We start from the raw sequence: 18,895 nt of genomic DNA on the forward strand, positions 1-18,895 counted from the left end.
TACCGATCCCCAACACCGTAACGGGTGTGAGGTCCTTTCTGGGACTGACCGGGTACTGCAGAGACTTTATTGAGGACTATGCAGCCACAGCAGCCCCGCTGCTCCGACTCCTACACAAGGGAGTGGAGTGGTCCTGGGATGAGGGTTGCCAGGCAGCATTTGAGAAACTCAAGGGAGACTTGCAGACCGCGCCAGCCCTGGGGGCCATAGATGGGGGAGAGGAGTTTTTCCTGGAAGTAGCGGCTAGCGGGGATAGCTTGAGCACTGTACTGCTTCAAGAGCGACACGGCAAGCTGAGGCCAGTGGTCTATTCCTCCAGGGAGCTCACCGATGTGGAAAGGAGCTTTTCCAATTGCGAGCGGCATCTCCTGGCCACGCATTGGGCTGTGAAAAGATCTCTGATCTTCACAGGCACCTCTCCCATCACTCTCCTCACCCATCACACACCTACCCGAATGCTTCTAGATGGAAGGATTAAGGATGGGACAGTAAGCAGTGCATGCATTGCGCACTGGACCCTCCTCCTTTCACAGATGGAGCTGAAGGTAAAGGGTCTCTGCGAGCCTAGGCTCGCGGCCAACATGGTATATCCCGGAACAGCCCATCAGTGTTCTGTAGAAGGGGTATGGGAGGTGAACGTAGGTTTACGGGCCGGGATACATCCCACGGGCCGCGAGATCTACGTAGACGGTTCCAGCACGGTATCAGCTGGCGAACGACTCACAGGGTGTGGAGTTTATGACCCCGCAGCAAGCATTGCCCTGGCAAATAAGCTCCCCAGCACCATGAGCGCCCAGCAGGCTGAACTGGCTGCGGTAGTGTACGTCGTTACACACCCCGAGATCTTCCCCACCCCATACACGATTTGCTCGGACAGCATGTTCACATGCAACTCGTGTACGGAGTACCTAGCCATCTGGTCCCGCCGCGGATATACCTCTGCGGACGGGTGACCCTTAACCGTGAAGCCTCTGTTGGAAAAGATCTTAGCTGCGGTGGGAGAGAAAGAGGAAGTCTTTAACCACAAGGTAAAGGCTCATTCCTCCACGGAACCCCCGTGGCGAGGGTAATCAGCAAGCGGATACGCTAGCCAGGGAGGGTGCCCTATGGGTCCAAACCCGTGGCAGTGATCCGAGGCAGGGATGGGGCTCAGGGAACCACAGGGGTAACACTGCCCCCAGACCTCAAGACCGTCCAAACCCTAGATCCTGCCCTAAAAACAGCCCTCAAAGCCATCACTGAGGGCAAAGAAGTAGAAGGTCCATATGGTACAGCAGCCCTCTCCATCAAGGAAGGCATGCTGTTCCGAGAGGAACAGTGGGTTGTGCCGCAACAGCACCGGAGGGAGTTCCTTCAACTGGCCCACGAGGGTCCAGGAGCAGGACACCCCGGGCCTGAGGTCACCTGGCAACGGGTGGAACAGGCGGGGTGGTGACCGGGACTTCGGGACGATGTCCGCGAGTTCTGCGCCAATTGCCTAGTGTGCGCTGCGAACAACCCAGACCCCCAGAAAAGGAAGGTGCCCATGGGGCATATCAGGAGGGTAGAGGGACCATGGCAGTCGATACAGGTCAACTACATCAGGCCCCTGCCCATCGCCCAGGGAAGCTATAAGTACTGCCTTGTCCTGGTGGATGTGTTCACCAAGTGGGTGGAAGCCTTCCCATGCCGAACAGCCACGGCACTTAGTACTGCCAGGATTTTGGTCCGGGAGGTGTTCTCGCGGTGGGGACTACCACGATTTGTGGAGTCGGACCAAGGGGCTCATTTCACTGGCCAAGTGATGCAGGACACCCTCATGCTCTTGGGCAATGAAGGGAAGTGGCACGTGGCCCACAACCCGCAGTCATCTGGGATTGTGGAACGCATGAACCGCACCTTAAAGGAAAAGCTGAGGAAGGAGACGAGGGACTCGCCCCAGAAATGGGCGGAGGCCTTGCCTCTAGTCCTCATGGGAATCCGGGCTAGCCAGTCTAAAAGTACGGGGTACTCCCCGCACGAATTAATGACTGGAAGAGTCATGCGAACCCCCACCCATGTACTAGCCCCGGTGCTCACTGAGGGGCAGCTCCAAGAGGTGAATCGGGACAAGTTTGCCCGAAACCTTTTTGAGCGCCTGAAACAGATCCATGGGCAAGTGGCTGGGAACATGGGGAGGCAGCATCAGGGGAACCGATTGCTGCTTGAACCCCGAAAGGCAATCGAGTGGGAAGTTGGAGATCAGGTCATGGTGAGAAACTATGCCCGAGTAGGGAGTTTAGAACCACTGTACATGGGGCCCTACAGCATTGTAGACAAGGCTAGCCCCATGGTATATGCAGTGAAGTTGCCCCAGCGCACTAAATGGTTTCACATCAATCAGTGCAAACAGTTTAAATCGGGTGCAAAAACATCAGTAACGGAAGCCAGGTCTGAGGGTAAAGATCCTCAGCCTGAGGCGTGCGATGAGTCACAGACCACACAAGCTGGCGTTGTAGCCTGCTTGGAAGGAGAGGAGGTCCCGCCCACCTGGGGGGAGCTTTCTCCGATGGCCTGGGACTCAGACGAGGAGGGACCCGAACAACAAGGTCCCGCTCTCGACACGATTCTGGAAGAGGTGGAGTCGGAGGACGGAGGTCCCGCCCTCGACTCGAGCGTGGGGGAGGTAGAAATTGGGGGCAGAGATCCTCCAACTGTAGGGACAGGTGGGGAGGAGCCGTCTGCCACAGACCCAATTCCCGAAGGGACGGAGCCTGAGGGGAGGGAGCCGAAGCCCACAGTCATGGAAGAGCCACGGGCTGTGAGAGCTGAAGTCCCACCCGAAGGTCCGCTCGCCAAGGGAGCCTGCCCAAATCCCAAAGGGGCGGAGCCTGAGGGAAGGGAGCCGAAGCCTACAATCGTGGAAGAGCCACGGGCTGTGAGAGCTAAGGTCCCACCCGAAGGGCCACTCGCCAAGGGAACCACGCCCAAAGTACCTTCTCGCAGGTCGACCCGAACGCCTCAGCCTGTAAAGGCTTGGCCCGAGTCACCCACTCCCAGCAAACGCCAACTTCAGAAATCATTGAGAAAACACAGTCCCCGATTAACAGCAAAAGGCTGCGGGGAACCAGAGACACAGGTCACTGCAGCCCCGCCACAGGGAGCGGCGAGCTGCAGTCCGATCAGGGATTAGGCAAGCCGCCCGGGGACGGGCGGCGCTGTACATAAGTTTAGTTTAAGTTTAAGTTTAAGGTGTGTATATATTAAAGATGATTAGAGTTTTAAGTAGTTTTAAGTCTGCCCAGTATGTGTGTTGCTTTGGATCGAGGTCCAAAGGCCCGATCATGCCGTCACCTAAGCCAGAATCTCTCGGGAGCCTGGCTATATTTGTTTGGTTTGTTACAGAAGCCGGTAAAGATGAGACGGATCCTCATCGCGATTGCGATGGCTGGATGGAGCTGGGCCTATCGGGGCCGCACCAAGGACTCCACCGTTTATGGGTGCTCTGGAAATAGAGGCCCCATCGCGACTGACAGAACCGGCTCACGGGACGCAGAAGAGACTGCTACCTACTTCCATGAAGGGAGATGGCCAGGCTGGCTGAGGTCGAACTCTTCTGAATACTCCAGCCAGACGGGGTTTGCATACAGAGAAACGTCTCTGATGTGCCCCAGGGTGCGGATCATTGCACCCAGGATCAGCGTCACCGTGGGCAAGAAAATTTGCCTTGTTTGCAATGGAAATGTACCTTTGGACCGCTGGTGGTGGCAGCACCATGAAGAACTCAACTGTGGACTACGAAAGATTGGGTAACAACACCCATCGAACAATAACGGGAACTCACGGGGGGTTGAGTGTCTGTTGGGACAAATGGTGGGAGCCAGATGAGGGGATCTACATCTGTATGTGGGGTTCAGAAAGCGCTTGCCCCACAGGCGTCTCCATCTTTTTCCAAAGACAGTGGCAGGATGCTGGACAAGGAATGAGGTGGGACGTCAGCTCACGGGCGTGCGGAGTCCCATACTCACAGATCCCAGTAAACGCCACTGAGCTCATCACCCGACCCCGCAAGCCCCTGCCCACAGTTCCGGTAGCTAAAGCCCTCAAAGAAGGGTGCCCCACCACGACAAAGGGACCCGGGAACGGATTGGTATTGGTACCCACAGGTCAGGTACTGTACCAAGGGGTCCACTACGCGGTGGCTTCGGTGATTTTAAAACTCACCGAGGTAAGATTGCCAGCGTGGTGCCCCAAGGAAACGGAGCAACTATACCAGGTCCTGTTAACAAGCATGTTTAAACAGTTTTACGAATTCGACTTTGCCAATGTCGACAGAGCCGAATTGTACACCACACCACATGAGGTCTTGGACAGAATAGGAAGACAAAGAAGGGGTGCAGTAAATGATATTTTCACAGCTTTTAATATAGGAACTTCCGTCATCAACACACTGGATGACGTGGAGCTGCAAACCCAGATTAATGGTTTGCAAACACAGCTAAGAAAGATACTGACTGATGAGAATAAGGTAGTGGGTTCTGAGTTACATGAGGACCAGGCCATGACACTACACTTAAAAGGGATAATAGCTGAGCTGGAGAAACACGCCAGAACGGTAAATGCTCTCATCAGGGAGGATCAGAATGCATCCGATCAGGCTGCGCAGAACGAAGTTTGTGTGTTATACGGGGCGTGGTTACTGGGCGAGGGCCGCAGTAATCTGGAGGATTTAAAGCAAGGCTTAGTCCCCTCCTGGATTAGCAACAAGCACCTCGCAGCCCTCCACCCTTTTGAGAATACATTGAGCCCGTGCCAGCTCAGACTAGCTTCAGAGGCCTACCCAGTCCCAGTGGACTGTGGACGGTCTAATCACACCATTATGGGTATAGTGGTAAGAATGCCGGTGATGGGAAAGACAGCCAAACCCGCCCCGGTATACAGAGTGGAGAACATTGGAGTCATTCAGGGGGGTGCGCACATTCGCTACACGGGGGTCCCACCTTACGTCATTCGATGGGAGCATGCAATGACGGGTACCGACCTCTCGGGGTGCCGGAGCCGGGGAGCACACATCATCCTGTGTCCCCAGCACTTGAATGCCCATTCAAAAACACAGTGCGGGTTCAGAACTGCTGGCGCAAAGCCTATAAATTGCACCATGGAGGCAATGGCACAAGGCCATGTGCCCCCGCAGGTGGCATATATAGGAGGTGGGGCATACTGTGTCACCACTGCAGCGCCCCACTACCAGCATGGACAGCACAGTTGGTGTCTGGTGAGTGACAGCAGCTTCTGTTTCAAGCCCAGGGCAGAAGTTCAAGTGGCCCAAGAGCGAATTGTCCCCATCCCTGAACCTTCCACTGTTCACCTCACTGTGAAAGAGAATTTCACCGATTTGCAGCGATTCGTTGCACATTTTGGATATATCATTCCCCCTCTCCCTGAACACCTCACCAAGATATTAAAAGCCGTTGTTGTTTCACAGAAACACTTCTACACGCTGGAGCAGTAGACTCTAGAGATAGGGGCAGACATATTGGACATAGTGACGCCACCATGGTGGGACCTGTTCACGAATATAGAAGTCCCTTCCTGGATTAGGATAGCCTCCCACATTCTTGTAGTGTGCCAGGTTGTCATTGTAGTGTATTTGTTGTTTGTACACTGTAAAAGAGTCAAACATTCGCAAAAGTACGAGAATAGAGGGGAATGGAGGGAGCATTATATGCGGGTAGAAGAAGAGACACTCGTTTAGATTGATGATGCTTTGTATAAAGTTAAAGTTTTCCCTCCCTCCTCTGTATTATTTTTTGATGTGTATTCATGTTTTTTGGGATTTTGTAGGTATTTTATTTTATTATTGAAGTTTAATTAGATGTGATGTCATTATTAGAAGGTAATGTGTATATACTAGGTGATGTAGGGGTATAAGGACCCCCTCCACACCTGGAAGTAAGTTATAAGATTTTTAGCTCCAAGGTATTGCCATCTATAGATGCTTAATGTACACTAGATTTTTCTGAAATGGGAAATGCATGTGTCGTGGGGTCATAGATAGGTAAATACTGGGGATGGTTAGATTGTGGAAGGACAGAAAATTTTGCTCACCCAGAATTATGATACTCCAAGCAAGTTACAGTATCATCAGGGGGGAGTGTAGGATTCGCAAAATTGGATTTCATATTAATAAGGGTTAAATGGCAGAAGAGGCAGTGATTTTAAAGACTGTTTCAAAAGAAGCCCAGAAAAAAGGGGCATACAAAATGGCCTCCATACCATGTGATCAGCTTATTGGGACACTTTAAAATGGTTCCTGCACAACCTCAGACAGCTATGTGGATTGAACCCTTAGTAAGTTCTGGAAGCCGTTTCGGAGAGAACGAAACCAGACCCACAGGCATGCATATGGATTAGATACAGATCCACTCAAGATCGGCTTGGAGGCAGGGGCCATCTAAATGTTGACCCAGACGAAAGAGGACAATATATATTCATGAGGGCAACACCAAGGGCTCGGTAACGAGATCAGCAGGACATTAAAAACAATGAAAGCCATTTCCAACCAGAGATGGGCCTATTACCAGACGCTTAAAATGATTTAAAATATAATAACTGCCCCGCTGTGCTAAAAGCCCGCCAAAGTTAAAACAAAGACTAACCTGATTTTGGGCGGGAAGTGAGGCCTTGGGAAGAAAGGTATATCTGGAGAGACTTTTCGGCAGTTGATACGGCAGTGGGACATGACTCGACACAAGAAGCACTCGGAAGCAGTCAGGACAGGCAGGCCAGAGCGAGTTGGAAGGCAGACAGTTGCAAGCCTGCAGCTTGAACACAGACACGCCGGGTTGGAGAACTGGAAACGTGCAGCTTGAATCCGGACACCCAGAAGAAGGAGCAGTCAATCGCAGGCGTTCCGCCCCGGGGAATCACATCGGGAGTTCATCGACCATCCCCGGGCCGTTGCCGGAACGAGAGGCCATAAACCCAGCTTGGGAGAAGAAACAAATATATAAAGGTCCCAAGCGAAGAAACCTTCCAACCACCAGGGCCCGGTAGAAGAGAGGAAAGGAACATGAAGAAGCGATGGGAGCCAGCCCAAGGCTCCTCTGACCAGGGTCGAGCCGACGATCCTCAACCCCGCCGACATCCAGGCCCGCCGGTGTCCAGTCACCCCCGACCCCCACCTCAGGAGAGAGGTGTGGCGCAGCTCGCAGGGGCTCCACGATCCACGTGGAGACGAGATGCCTGAAAGGACCAAACACAGACTCGTTTTCAAAACCTTGCACTTCCGAGTGGGATTGGTGAGCATGTTTCTGGCCCTTCACAATCAGATCTAGATAGGTTTAATAAGGGGATGGATTTAAGGGTACAATTAACATGAGTTGTTGTCCCTCGATGTTCCGTGTGTTTCCTTATTTCATGATGATCTTTGTAGAGTATAAGATGCCTGTAGTTGTTTTAGTTAGTATAATGTCGTTATGATTTGTTTGTGTTTGTTTTTCCCTCCCATGTACTGTACTCTTATCTGTGTTGCATTTGATTTGATATATTTTTCCATTTGCAATAAAATTTCATTTTGATTCATCAAACTTGGTCTACACGAGTTTTTCTACATTGTAGTTCCTGCGCCTAAGTCCAGAGTATAGAACCTAATGGGTGAGTGGGTCGAACCACTCAAAGTTTTACTGTGCAAGAGAGAGAGGCCTCTGGAGAGAGAAACCTCTGGGAAACCTCTCGAGGAAGGAAAACCCCTTACAAGCCCATCCCCATCGCTGCTGTTACCTGCTGAGTCTGTGACTGTCCCACTGGTTTATTTTGCTGCTGTCTGGGTCCTGACCAGAAATTCCCTCTCCTGGGCCGACGTCCATTTCTCGGCCATTTCCGGATCTTATGGTGGCCTCCAACTTCACCAGTGCTTTCTGCCCCACAGCAATTCTGCAGCATTTCCACAGAAATACCTCCAGCGTACCTCTCGGTCACTCTGCTCTCCCAAATCCCTTCAGAGCGCCGATCAACTTGCGAACACGGCCTTGACCATCTACGAGTTTATTCTGGATGCTTGCATTGACATTCTGGGCCTTGATGGCTATACCGTAGTGCCAATCTTTAAAAAAAACATCACCCCAGAGGGGACTCGAACCCACAATACCTGACTTAGGAAGCCAGTGCCTTATCCATTAGGCCACTGGGGCTGTACAGAAAGTGATGAAAATCGTGAGCCTTAAGGGTCAGTTTGTGACCGCCAAATCATTATTTACAGGGTAAATTATTCTCAAAGCAGACTGAAAACCTTTGATTCGGATTTAAAATGCACATTGTTGGGAGGCTAATGAATCGATTCACCCCATTCTCCCCATGTGGCCCGAACACTACGGTAGGTAATCAATCAAACCCAAACTGCACAGCCAGAGTAAAGTTTGTACGGGACACAATTTCAAAATTTGCAGATGACACAAAACTTGGAAGTGCAGTGAACAGTGAGGAGGATAGTGATAGACTTCAAAAGGACATAGACAGGCTGGTGGAATGGGCGGACACGTAGCAGATGAAATTTAACGCAGAAAAGAGCGAACTGATTGTTATGTCTGACATTGGTGATAGGTACTCGATTGCCTTGGCCTGAGCACATGGAGTTTGATAGTGCTGTTATCATTGTATTGTGTATAGGTATTCGATTGCTTGTGCCTGGAAGTGTGTGTGTGTGGCAGCCATGATAAAAGCAACATGAACTGAACTCGACTGACGGTCTCTGGATTATCTTTGCAAACGCAACATTTGGCGACAAGGATGGCTGAAATCTCTCTTCCACCACCTCCTCCCTTCCTTGCACTACCAGGTGAGCCCCGATCCCATGGGTTCGCTGGTTACAGTCCTTTGAAACCTACCTCATTGCTCTTGGACTAGAATCTGTGAGTACGGCTTGGAAAAAGGCACTGTTATCCCATTGCTTGGGAGCGGAGGGCCAGCGTGTTCTTGGGACATTATGCACAGCAGACTCAATCCAAACATATGATGAGGCTGTGGCTCTGTTAAGCACACACTTCTCTGCCCCACAAAGTGCCCTCCTGCGGTGATTCATTTTTAGACAGCGTCACCAACTCCTCGGCGAGTTGGTGCATCGATACGTGGCTAATTTGAGGGGGTTAGCTAGCTCGTGCAAGTTCGGTGCATTACAAGATGAGATGGTGCGTGATCAACTAATAGAGCACACAAACAACGTGAGAGTGCGTGAAAGACTGTTTCTCGAGTCCGACGATCTGTCGTTGTCACAGGCAGTCAACATTGCCTTTCAAGTGAAGTCTGCAGCCGAATGTGCAGCGAAACTAGCACACACACCCAGTGACAGCGCCCTCGGCCCCGACAGCACTGACACGGTAATGCTCGCGCGACGGCAGCAACGTGCGCTACCGCGGCAACAGTGTGGAAACTGCGGATCTCATTCACATGCTACCAGAGCGCAGAATTGCCCCGCACGCGGCCAAGCCTGTCGCAATTGTGGAAAACAAAATCACTTTGCCAATGTCTGCCACTCAGCCCCGGTTGCTACAAATGAACACTCTCAGTCCTCAAGCACTATAATTCACAACGTGAGCTCTGGGCCAGTAGTGGCTTTCAAATCATGCACAATTAACCTGAATGATGTGTGCATCCCGCTGTTGTTGGATACCGGTGCCAGCGTCTCACTGCTGAATGTGGACACATTCAAACGCTTTTTCAGCTCCCTGCCACTCTCTGCGCCCTCCACTACCCTTTGCGGGTATGGTAATTCAAAAATTGGACTAGTGGGCTCAGTCAACCTCACTGTACACTATGGAACAAAAGTTTTGCCAGATTTTTGTTTTCATGTGGCACACCAAGGAGCTAACCTGATGTGACTGGATCTTTTCACTGACCTGGGTTTTTCTCTCTTGGACACCGGCGGGTCTGCGATTCTGCACGTCGCCTCACCGTGGCGCCAAACATGGCCAGCACTCTTCGAGGGTCTGGGCTGCCTGACTGCTTTCACCCACCAGCCCATGGTTGACTCCACCGTTACCCCTGTCATTCAGCCACTGCGCCGCATCCCGCTTGCTCTCCATGACGGGGTCACAGCTGAACTAAAGCAGCTACTGGAAGCCGGCATCATCGAACCAGTTGATGCCTCCCCATGGGTCTCCAACCTGGTGGTTGCAACGAAAAAGTCAGGTGGTCTACGCATCTGTGTCGATCTTCGAGCAGTGAATAAGGCCGTAATCCCTGACAAGTAGCCACTGCCCACATCAGAGGAACTCACAGCGCAGTTCTATGGTTCCATCCTGTTCTCGAAACTGGACCTTCGACAGGGCTATCTACAGGTTCCCCTCCACCCCAGCAGCAGGGACCTCACTGCTTTTATGACACATGCTGGCATCTTTCGGTACACCAGGATGCCATTTGGACTTAGCTCTGCACCCAGCTGCTTCCAAAAGGTGATGGCCTCTGTGCTCGCGGGCATTCCTGGGGTGGCCATCTACCTGGATGACATTGTCGTGCATGGGCCCTCAACCTCCACTCACGACGAACGCCTTCACAGAGTTTTCACAGCTCTAGCAAAACACAAGCTCACACTGAATGGCGAAAAGTGTGTCTTTGCTGTTTCAGAGATCGAATTTGTGGGGTTTCGGTTGTCGGCTGACGGTATATCCCCACTCCAGTCAAACGTGGATGCCATTCACAGCATCCCAGAACCCAGCTCTGCAGCACAGGTTGCCTCCTTCCTTGGCATGACTGGGTACTACCTGAAGTTTTTGCCCCAGTACTCAGCCACCGCAGCCCCACTGCGCCAGCTCCTGCGAAAGGATGAGCCCTGGGTGTGGTCACAAGCCTGTACGGAAGCTGTTCGCCTCCTCAAATCGCAGCTCACGTCGCCTCCAGTGTTGGCTCACTTTGACGTCGCCAGCCCCACCCTCGTCACCTGCAATGCGTCCGCTGCAGCTGTGGGGGCGGTGTTATCGCAGATACAGAATGGAGTGGAGAAACCAATCGCCTTTGCCTCCCGAGCCCTTAGCCCCACCGAACAGAAGTACTCAGTAGGCGAGCGTGAGGCGCTGGCGTGCGTCTGGGCATGTGAGCGGTGGCACCTGTACACGTATGGCCGTGCCTTCACCCTGCGAACCGAGCACCAGGCTCTCACTGCCCTGCTGTCGACATCCGGCACGGGCCACAGACCACTGCATCTACACCACTGGTCTGACCGCCTCCGCCAATACAATTTCAGTCTCCAGTTCATACCAGGACGTGACAATGTTGTTGCAGATCTGCTCTCCCGCACTGTCTCTGCCCCAGCCCCACTCGTCGGGTCTGAACAAGTGGAACAGGATATCGTCCAGATGCTGCACACGCCTCTCCAAACCACAGTCTCTCTCCAGGAGCTCAAAGAGGCCTCTGAACAGGATCCGGCCCTCTCCCAGCTGTGCACCTTCATCAGAGATGGCTGGCCTCGCAAGGTGCCTGAGGAACTGTCTGCCTACTCCAGAGTTAAAGAGGAGCTCTCCTGCTGGAATGACTCCTGTGTTGCACGTGGGCTCTGCACTGTGGTCCAAAGTGCTCTTCGTGCGCGTGCTTTATCCATGGCGCATGAGGGCCACTTGGGCATAGTGAAGCTCAAACAACGATGCCGAGACCTAGTGTGGTGACCGGGTATCGACAGGGAAATCGAGGCCCTGGTCAAGGACTGTGCAGCCTGCCTTGTAAGTGGCAAGACTGGCCACCAAGCTCCCCCGCCCCTGCAACCCCTTGCCTGGCCCTCTCAGCCCTGGGAGCACCTGCAGCTGGATGTCTGCGGGAAGATCCATGGTGTCCCCCACCATCAACGGTTCCTAGTGGTGACCTATGACCTGCACTCAAAATGGCCAGAGGTCAGTGCCGTGGGCTCCATCACCTCTCGGGTCATCATTGATATCCTTGAGTCCCTCTTCTCCCGCTGGGGGCATCCAAAGGCCATCACCACAGACAATGGCCCCCAAATGGTCTCTTCGAAACTCTCCTCTTACCTTGAGAGCAAGGGCATCCGTCACATTCGCACAGCGTACTACCACCCCGAGTCAAATGGGGGGGTGGAGCGTTTTAACCAGACACTGAAAAATGGCCTCAGAGCACACCTATCCCAGGGGTGTGCATTTGACAAGGCCCTCCTCCACACACTGCTGCACTACAGAGCCTCCCAGCATTCCACTACAGGGGTCTCACCCGCGTCCCTCATGCTAGGCCGTGAGCTCATGCTGCCCCTTGGCAGGCTCTGCCCCTCGCTAGCTCAGAGCCCTGCTCCACCGGCTCAAGCCACAGTCACTAGACAGCAGGAGAAGATGAAACTCCGCTTCGACCAGTCGAAGAGGGCCAAGGCGCCCAACATCTCAGTCTCCGATTGGGTCAGAGTCCGCAGGCCTCATCGCAATAATAAGATGGCGTCATTCTGGTCCTCCCCTCTCCAAATCAGCCGCCAACTTGGACCAGCCACTTTCTGCCTCACTGACGGCTCTCGGTGGCAGGCCAGCCGCCTTCGGAAGGTGCCAGCACCCCCTGATGATTGATTATACGGACCTAACCCCGAAGCCTTACCCCCAGAGTCGCGGGATGCACATGTGACTCAGCCAGCCAACGCCCAAGCAGATGTTGTGCCTCAGCCTGCTCCTCAGCAGTCCCCACTTCGGCCTGCTCTTCACCAGTCAACACCTCGGCCTGTTCGTACACGTTCTCGCCCTGGCCACCTACAGGACTTTGTCACTACATTTCATGTTTGAAATTCTGTGAGGGGGGAGGAAATGTTATGTCTGACATTGGTGATAGGTACTCGATTGCCTTCACCTGAGCACATGGAGTTTGATAGTGCTGTTATCATTGTATTGTGTATAGGTATTCAATTCCTTGTGCCTGGAAGTGTGTGGGTGTGGCAGCCATGATAAAAGCAACATGAACTGAACTCGACTGACGGTCTCTGGATTATCTTTGCAAACGCAACACTGATACATTTTGTTCGAAGGAATGAGGAGAGTAAATATAAACTAAAGGGTACAATTCTAAAGGGGGTGCATGAACAGAGAGACCTGGGGGTATATGTACACAAACCATTGAAGGTGGCAGGGCAGGTGGAGAAAGCAGTTAAAAAAGCTTACGGGATCCTGGGCTTCATGAATAGAGTCGTAGAGTCATCGAGTCATAACGGCACAGAGGGAGGCCATTCAGCCCATCCAGTCCGTGCCGGCTCTCTGTAGAGCAATCCAGTCAGTCCCATTCCCCTGCTCCATCCCCGCAGCCCTGCAAGTTTATTTCCCTCAAGTACCTATCCAGTCTCCCCTTGAAAACATTGAGTGTTTCCGCTTCCACCACTTCTGTCGGCAGTGAGTTCCAGGTCCTCACCACTCGCTGTGTAAGAAAGTTTTTCCTCACGTCCCCCCTGTATCTCTTGCCCAAAACCTTAAATCTGTGTCCCCTGGTCCTTGTGCCATCAACTAGTGGGAACAGCCTTTCCCCGTCTAGCCTATCCAAACCCGTCATAATCTTGTACACCTCTATCAAATCACCCCTCAACCTCCTTTGCTCTAATGAAAACAAATCCAGCTTCTCCAACCTGTCCTTGTAGCTAAGATCCCCCATCCCCGGAACCATTCTGGTAAATCTCCTCTGCACCCTCTCAAGGGCCTTCACATCCTTCCTAAAGTATGGTGACCAGAACTGGATGCAATACTCCAGTTGTGGTCCAACCAGCGCTTTCTAAAGGTTCAGCATAACTTCTCTACTGTTGGACTCAATACCTCTATTTATGAAGCCCAAGATCCCATATGCTTTGTTAACCACTCTCTCAATATGTCCTGCCACCGAGGTATAGAGTACAAAAACGTGGAAATTATGCTCAACCTGTATAAAACACTTGTTCAGCCTCAACTGGAGTATTGTGTCCAATTATGAGCACTGCACTTTAGGAAGGATGTGAAGGCCTTAGAGAGGGTGCAGAAAAGATTTACGAGAATGATTCCAGGGATGAGGGACTTTAGTTACGTGGATAGACTGGAGAAGCTGGGGTTGTTCTCCATAGAGCAGAGAGTATTGAGAGTAGATTTGATAGAGGTGTTCAAAATCATGAGGGGTCTGGACAGAGTAGATAGAGAGAAACTGTTCATATTGGCGAAAGGGTCGAGAACCAGAGGACACAGATTTAAGGTGGTTGGCAGAAGAACTAAAGGCGACGTGTGGAATAACTTGTTTACTCAGCGAGTGGTTAGGATCTGGAATGCACTGCCTGGAAGGCTGGTGGAGGCAGATTCAATCACGGCTTTCAAAGGGGAATTGGATAAGTACCTGCAGGAAAAACATTTGCAGGGCTACGGGGAAGGGGCAGAGACAGTGGGACTTGCTGAAGTGGTATTGCAGAGAGCTGGCACGGGCCGAATGGCCTCCTTGTGTGCTGTAACCATTCTATGATAAGCCTTTGGTCACCTGTCCTAGTATCTCCTTATGTGGCTTGGTGTCAAATTCTGTCTGATAATCGCTCCTGTGAGCCCCTTGGGACGTTTTACTACTTTACAGACGCTATATAAATGTAAGTTGTTGCTGTAGATGGCTCTGGCACGGCACGTGACCACTGGCGGATATGATGGGTGAAAATTGTATCCCTCTGTGCTTAATTTTCCAGGATTTGGGAAATGTGAGAAATTTCAGAGCGGTCAATTGTCCTCAGGTGGGGTGCTGTTTGTATTCTGCCGCAGTGGCCTAATGGATAAGGCACTGGCCTCCGAAGCCAGGAATTGTGCGTTTGAGTCTCATCTGGGGTGATGCGTTTTTAATGATTGACACTATGGCGAACTAGACGGGGCAAGTGGTGGAAAGTACAGCCAGGCGGGGAGGCTGCATTAATCGTAACTTGTGAGCCAAGTTTCCGTCAAGGCCGTGATGTCAATGCAATCATCCGCAATAAGCTCAAGGGTGGTAAGGGCCTTGTGGACAAGTGGATCAACATTTCGAGGAAGTGGGAGCAGGGATTTGGGACGGCCGAGTAGCCGAGAGGTTTGCTGGAGGTATTTCGGTGCAAATTTCCAGGGCTGACTGATGTAAACAAAGAGGCGGTTGGGCAGAGGGCCCAGGTAACTTTAAACTTGTAGCTTGGGCTAGAATGCAACCACACAGGATCATACCTATCAGCCAAGGTCCCAGACTCCTCCATCACCATCCCTGGGTATGTCCCATCCCACAAGCAGGACAGACCCACCAGAGGTGGCGGCCCAGTGCTACACAGACAGGAGGGAGTGGCCCTGGGAGTCCTCAACGCTGACTCCTGACCCCATGAACTCTCATGCCATCAGGTGGACTTCAATGCCCATCACCATAAGAACATAAGAAGTAGGAGCAGGAGTCGACCATACAGCCCTTCGAGCCTGCTCCGCCATTCAATAAGATCATGACTGATCTTCGACCTCAACTCCACTTTTCCGCCCAACCCCATATCCCTTGTTCCCCCTAGAGTCCAAATATCTATCTATCTCAGCCTTGAATATGCTCCACGACTCAGCATCCTTCGGGGTGGAGAATTCCAAAGATTCACAACCCTCTGAGTGAAGAAATTCCTCCTCACCTCAGTCTTAAATGCACGACCCCTTATCCTGAGATTGTGACCCCTAGTTCTAGACTCTCCAGCCAGGGGAAACAACCTCTCAGCATCTACCCTGTCAATCCCCCTCAGAATCTTATATGTTTCAATGAGACCACCTCTCATTCTTCTAAACTCCAGGGAGTATAGGCCCATTCTACACAATCTCTCATCATAGGACAGTCCTCTCATCCCAGGAATCAATCTAGTGAATCTTCGTTGCACCGCCTCTAAGGCATGTATGTCCTTTCTCAGATAAGGAGACCAGAACTGTGCCCAGTACTCCAGGTGTGGTCTCACCAAAGCCCTGTACAATTGTAGTAAGACTTCCTTACTCTTGTGCTCCAACACCCTTGCAATAAAGGCCAACATGCCATTTGCCTTCCTAATTGCTTGCTGTACCTGCATGCTAACTCTCTGTGTTTCCTGTACGAGGACACCTAAATCTCTCTGAACACCAACATTTAATAGTTTCTCACCATTTAAAAAATATTCTGTTTTTCTATTCTTCCTAACAAAGTGAATAACCTCACCTTTCCTCACATTATTCTCTATCTCCCTCCTTATTGTCCACTCACTTAACCTGTCCAGATCCCTTTGCAGGCTCTTTGTGTCCTCATCACAGCTTACTTTTCCACCTAGCTTTGTATCGTCAGCAAATCTGGATACATTGTCCTCGGCCCCTTCATCTAAGGCATTAATATAGATTGTAAATAGCTGAGGCCCAAGCACCCCACTAGTTACAGCCTGCCAACCGGAAAATGACCCGGTTATCCCTACCCGCTGTTTTCTGTCTGTTAGCCACTCCTCTATCCACGCTAATATATTACCCCAACCCCAGGATACCTTATCTTGCGTAGTGTTGTGGTTGTTGGAGGTCAATCACCTCAGCCCCAGGACATCGCTGCAGGAGTTCCTCAGGGCAGCGTATCACCACCACCTTCTCAAGGGCAATTAGGGATGGGCAATAAATGCTGGCCTTGCCAGCGACGCCCACATCCCAGGAAGAAATCAAAATAAAACATTTTACGTGGCACCTGATTGAATGCCTTTTGGAAATCCAAATATACGACATCCACTGGTTCCCATTTATCTACCCTGCTAGTTACATCCTCAAAATACTCCAATAAATTTGTTAAACACAATTTCCCTTTCACAAAAACCTAATCATATGATTTTCTAAGTGCATTGTTACCATTTCCTCAATAATGGATTCCAACATTTTCCCGATGACTGATGTCAGGCTAACTGGCCTGTCTTCTCTCTCCCTCCTTATTGTGGATGATTGCATTGACCTTACGGCCTTGTTGGAATCTTGGCGACAGGTGATAATACAATCCTCCTTAATGCAGCCTCCCCGCCTGGCAGCACCTTCCACCACTTGCCCCGCCTAAACCGCCATTGTTTCAATCATTAAAAACACATTACCCCAAATGGGACTTGAACCCACAATCCCTGGCTTAGAAGGCCAGTGCCTTATCCATTAGGCCACTGGGGCTGAATACAAAAGGTAACCCGCCTGAGGGCAATTGACCGCTCCGAAATGTGACATCTGCCTCAGTTTCAGAGTCTTCGAAAGTTCAGCAGAGATGGGAGCTATTATCACCCATCATATCTGTCACTGCTCGCGCCATACCAGAGCCACCTACAACAACAACTTGCATTTATATAGCGTCGTTAACGTAGTAAAATATTCCAAGGCGCTTCACAGGAGCGATTATCAAACAGAATTTGACACCGAGCCACATAAGGAGATATTAGGACAGGAGTCCTAAACCTTGGTCAAAGGGGTAGGTTTTAAGGAACATTTAAAGGAGGAGAGAGAGGCAGCGAGGCGGAGATGTTTAGGGAGATACCGTGCCCACTGCCCATTCCCCGACCCTGCCCGCTCTTTGTTTTCATCAGTGAGCCCTGGAACTTTGCTCAAATTTGATTCCCAATTCCTGGCCTTCTCTGCCATCAATACTAAACTGCTCCACTGGACGACTCAGCTGCTGTGACTCTGATCTTCTATTCAGTTGCTTAAGTTTGAAGGTAACTTTGTCCAGTTTGCAGCCCATCCCCCATCGCTGCTGTGTCTGTGACTGTCCCACTCGTTTATTTTGCTGCTGTCCGGGTCCTGACCAGAAATTCACTCTCCTGGGCCGACGTCCATTTCTGGATCTTATGGTGGCCTCCAACTTCACCACTGCTTTCTGCCACACAACACTTCTCCACATTAACAGCTCCAGCGTACCTCTCGGTTACTCTGCCCTCCCAAATCCCTTCAGAATGTCTATCAACTTGCGAGCACTGCCCTGACCATCTGCGAGTTTATTCTGGATGGTTGCATTGACATTCTGGACCTTGACGGCTATACCATAGTGCCAATCTTAAAAATATATCACCCCAGATGGGACTCGAACCCACAATCCCTGGCTTAGGAGGCCAGTGCCTTATCCATTAGGCCACTGGGGCTGTATACAAAGTAATGAAAATCATGAGACTTAAGGGTCAGTTTGTGACTGCCAAATCATTATTTACAGGGCAAATTATTCTCACCGCAGACAGAAAATCTTTGATTAGGATTTAAAATGCACATTGTTGGGTGGCTAATGAATCGATTCACCCCATTCTCCCCATGTGGCCCGAATACGACGGTAGGTAATCAATCAAACCCAAACTGCACAGCCAGAGTAAAGTTTGTACAGGACACAATTTCAAACTTTGCAAATGACACAAAACTTGGAAGTGCAGTGAACAGTGAGGAGGATAGTGATAGACTTCAAGAGGACATAGACAGGCTGGTGGAATGGGCGGACACGTGACAAATGAAAGTTAACGCAGAAAACTGATACATTTTGGTCGAAGGAATGAAGAAAGGAAATATAAACTAAAGGGTACAATCCTAAAGTGGGTGCATGAACAGACAGAACTAGGGGTGTATGTACACAAATCATTGAAGGTGGCAGGGCAGGTTGAGAAAGCAGTTAAAAAAGCTTACGGGATCCTGGGCTTCATGAATAGAGTTGTAGAGTCATCGAGTCATAACGGCACAGAGGGAGGCCATTCGGCCCATCCAGTCCGTGCCGTCTCTCTGTAGAGCAATCCAGTCAGTCCCATTCCCACGCTTTATTCCCATAGCCCTGCAAGTTTATTTCCCTCAAGTGCCTATCCAGTCTCCCCTTGAAAACATTGAGTGTCTCCACTTCCGCCACTTCCGTCGGCAGCGAGTTCCAGGTCATCACCATTCACTGTGTAAAAAAGTTTTTCTCACATCCCCCCTGTATCTCTTGCCCAATTCCTTCAATCTGTGTCCCCTAGTCCTTGTGCCATCAACTATTGGGAAGAGCCTTTCCC

At 51.1% G+C, this 18,895-nt stretch overlaps 2 non-coding genes across 2 annotated transcripts; both read right to left on the reverse strand.

The window, feature by feature from the left end:
- Positions 1 to 16,981: 16,981 nt before the first annotated feature.
- Positions 16,982 to 17,054, reverse strand: trnar-ucu (transfer RNA arginine (anticodon UCU)). Its single transcript has one exon. It is a non-coding gene; the product is annotated as a tRNA-Arg (tRNA).
- Positions 17,055 to 17,940: 886 nt separating this feature from the next.
- Positions 17,941 to 18,013, reverse strand: trnar-ccu (transfer RNA arginine (anticodon CCU)). The gene has a single exon. It is a non-coding gene; the product is annotated as a tRNA-Arg (tRNA).
- Between the last annotated feature and the right edge of the window lie 882 nt (positions 18,014 to 18,895).

Source organism: Somniosus microcephalus, chromosome 28 (assembly GCF_052327205.1).
Source record: "Somniosus microcephalus isolate GS21.2 chromosome 28, FLI_Smic_1.0, whole genome shotgun sequence".
Taxonomy (NCBI): domain Eukaryota; kingdom Metazoa; phylum Chordata; class Chondrichthyes; order Squaliformes; family Somniosidae; genus Somniosus; species Somniosus microcephalus.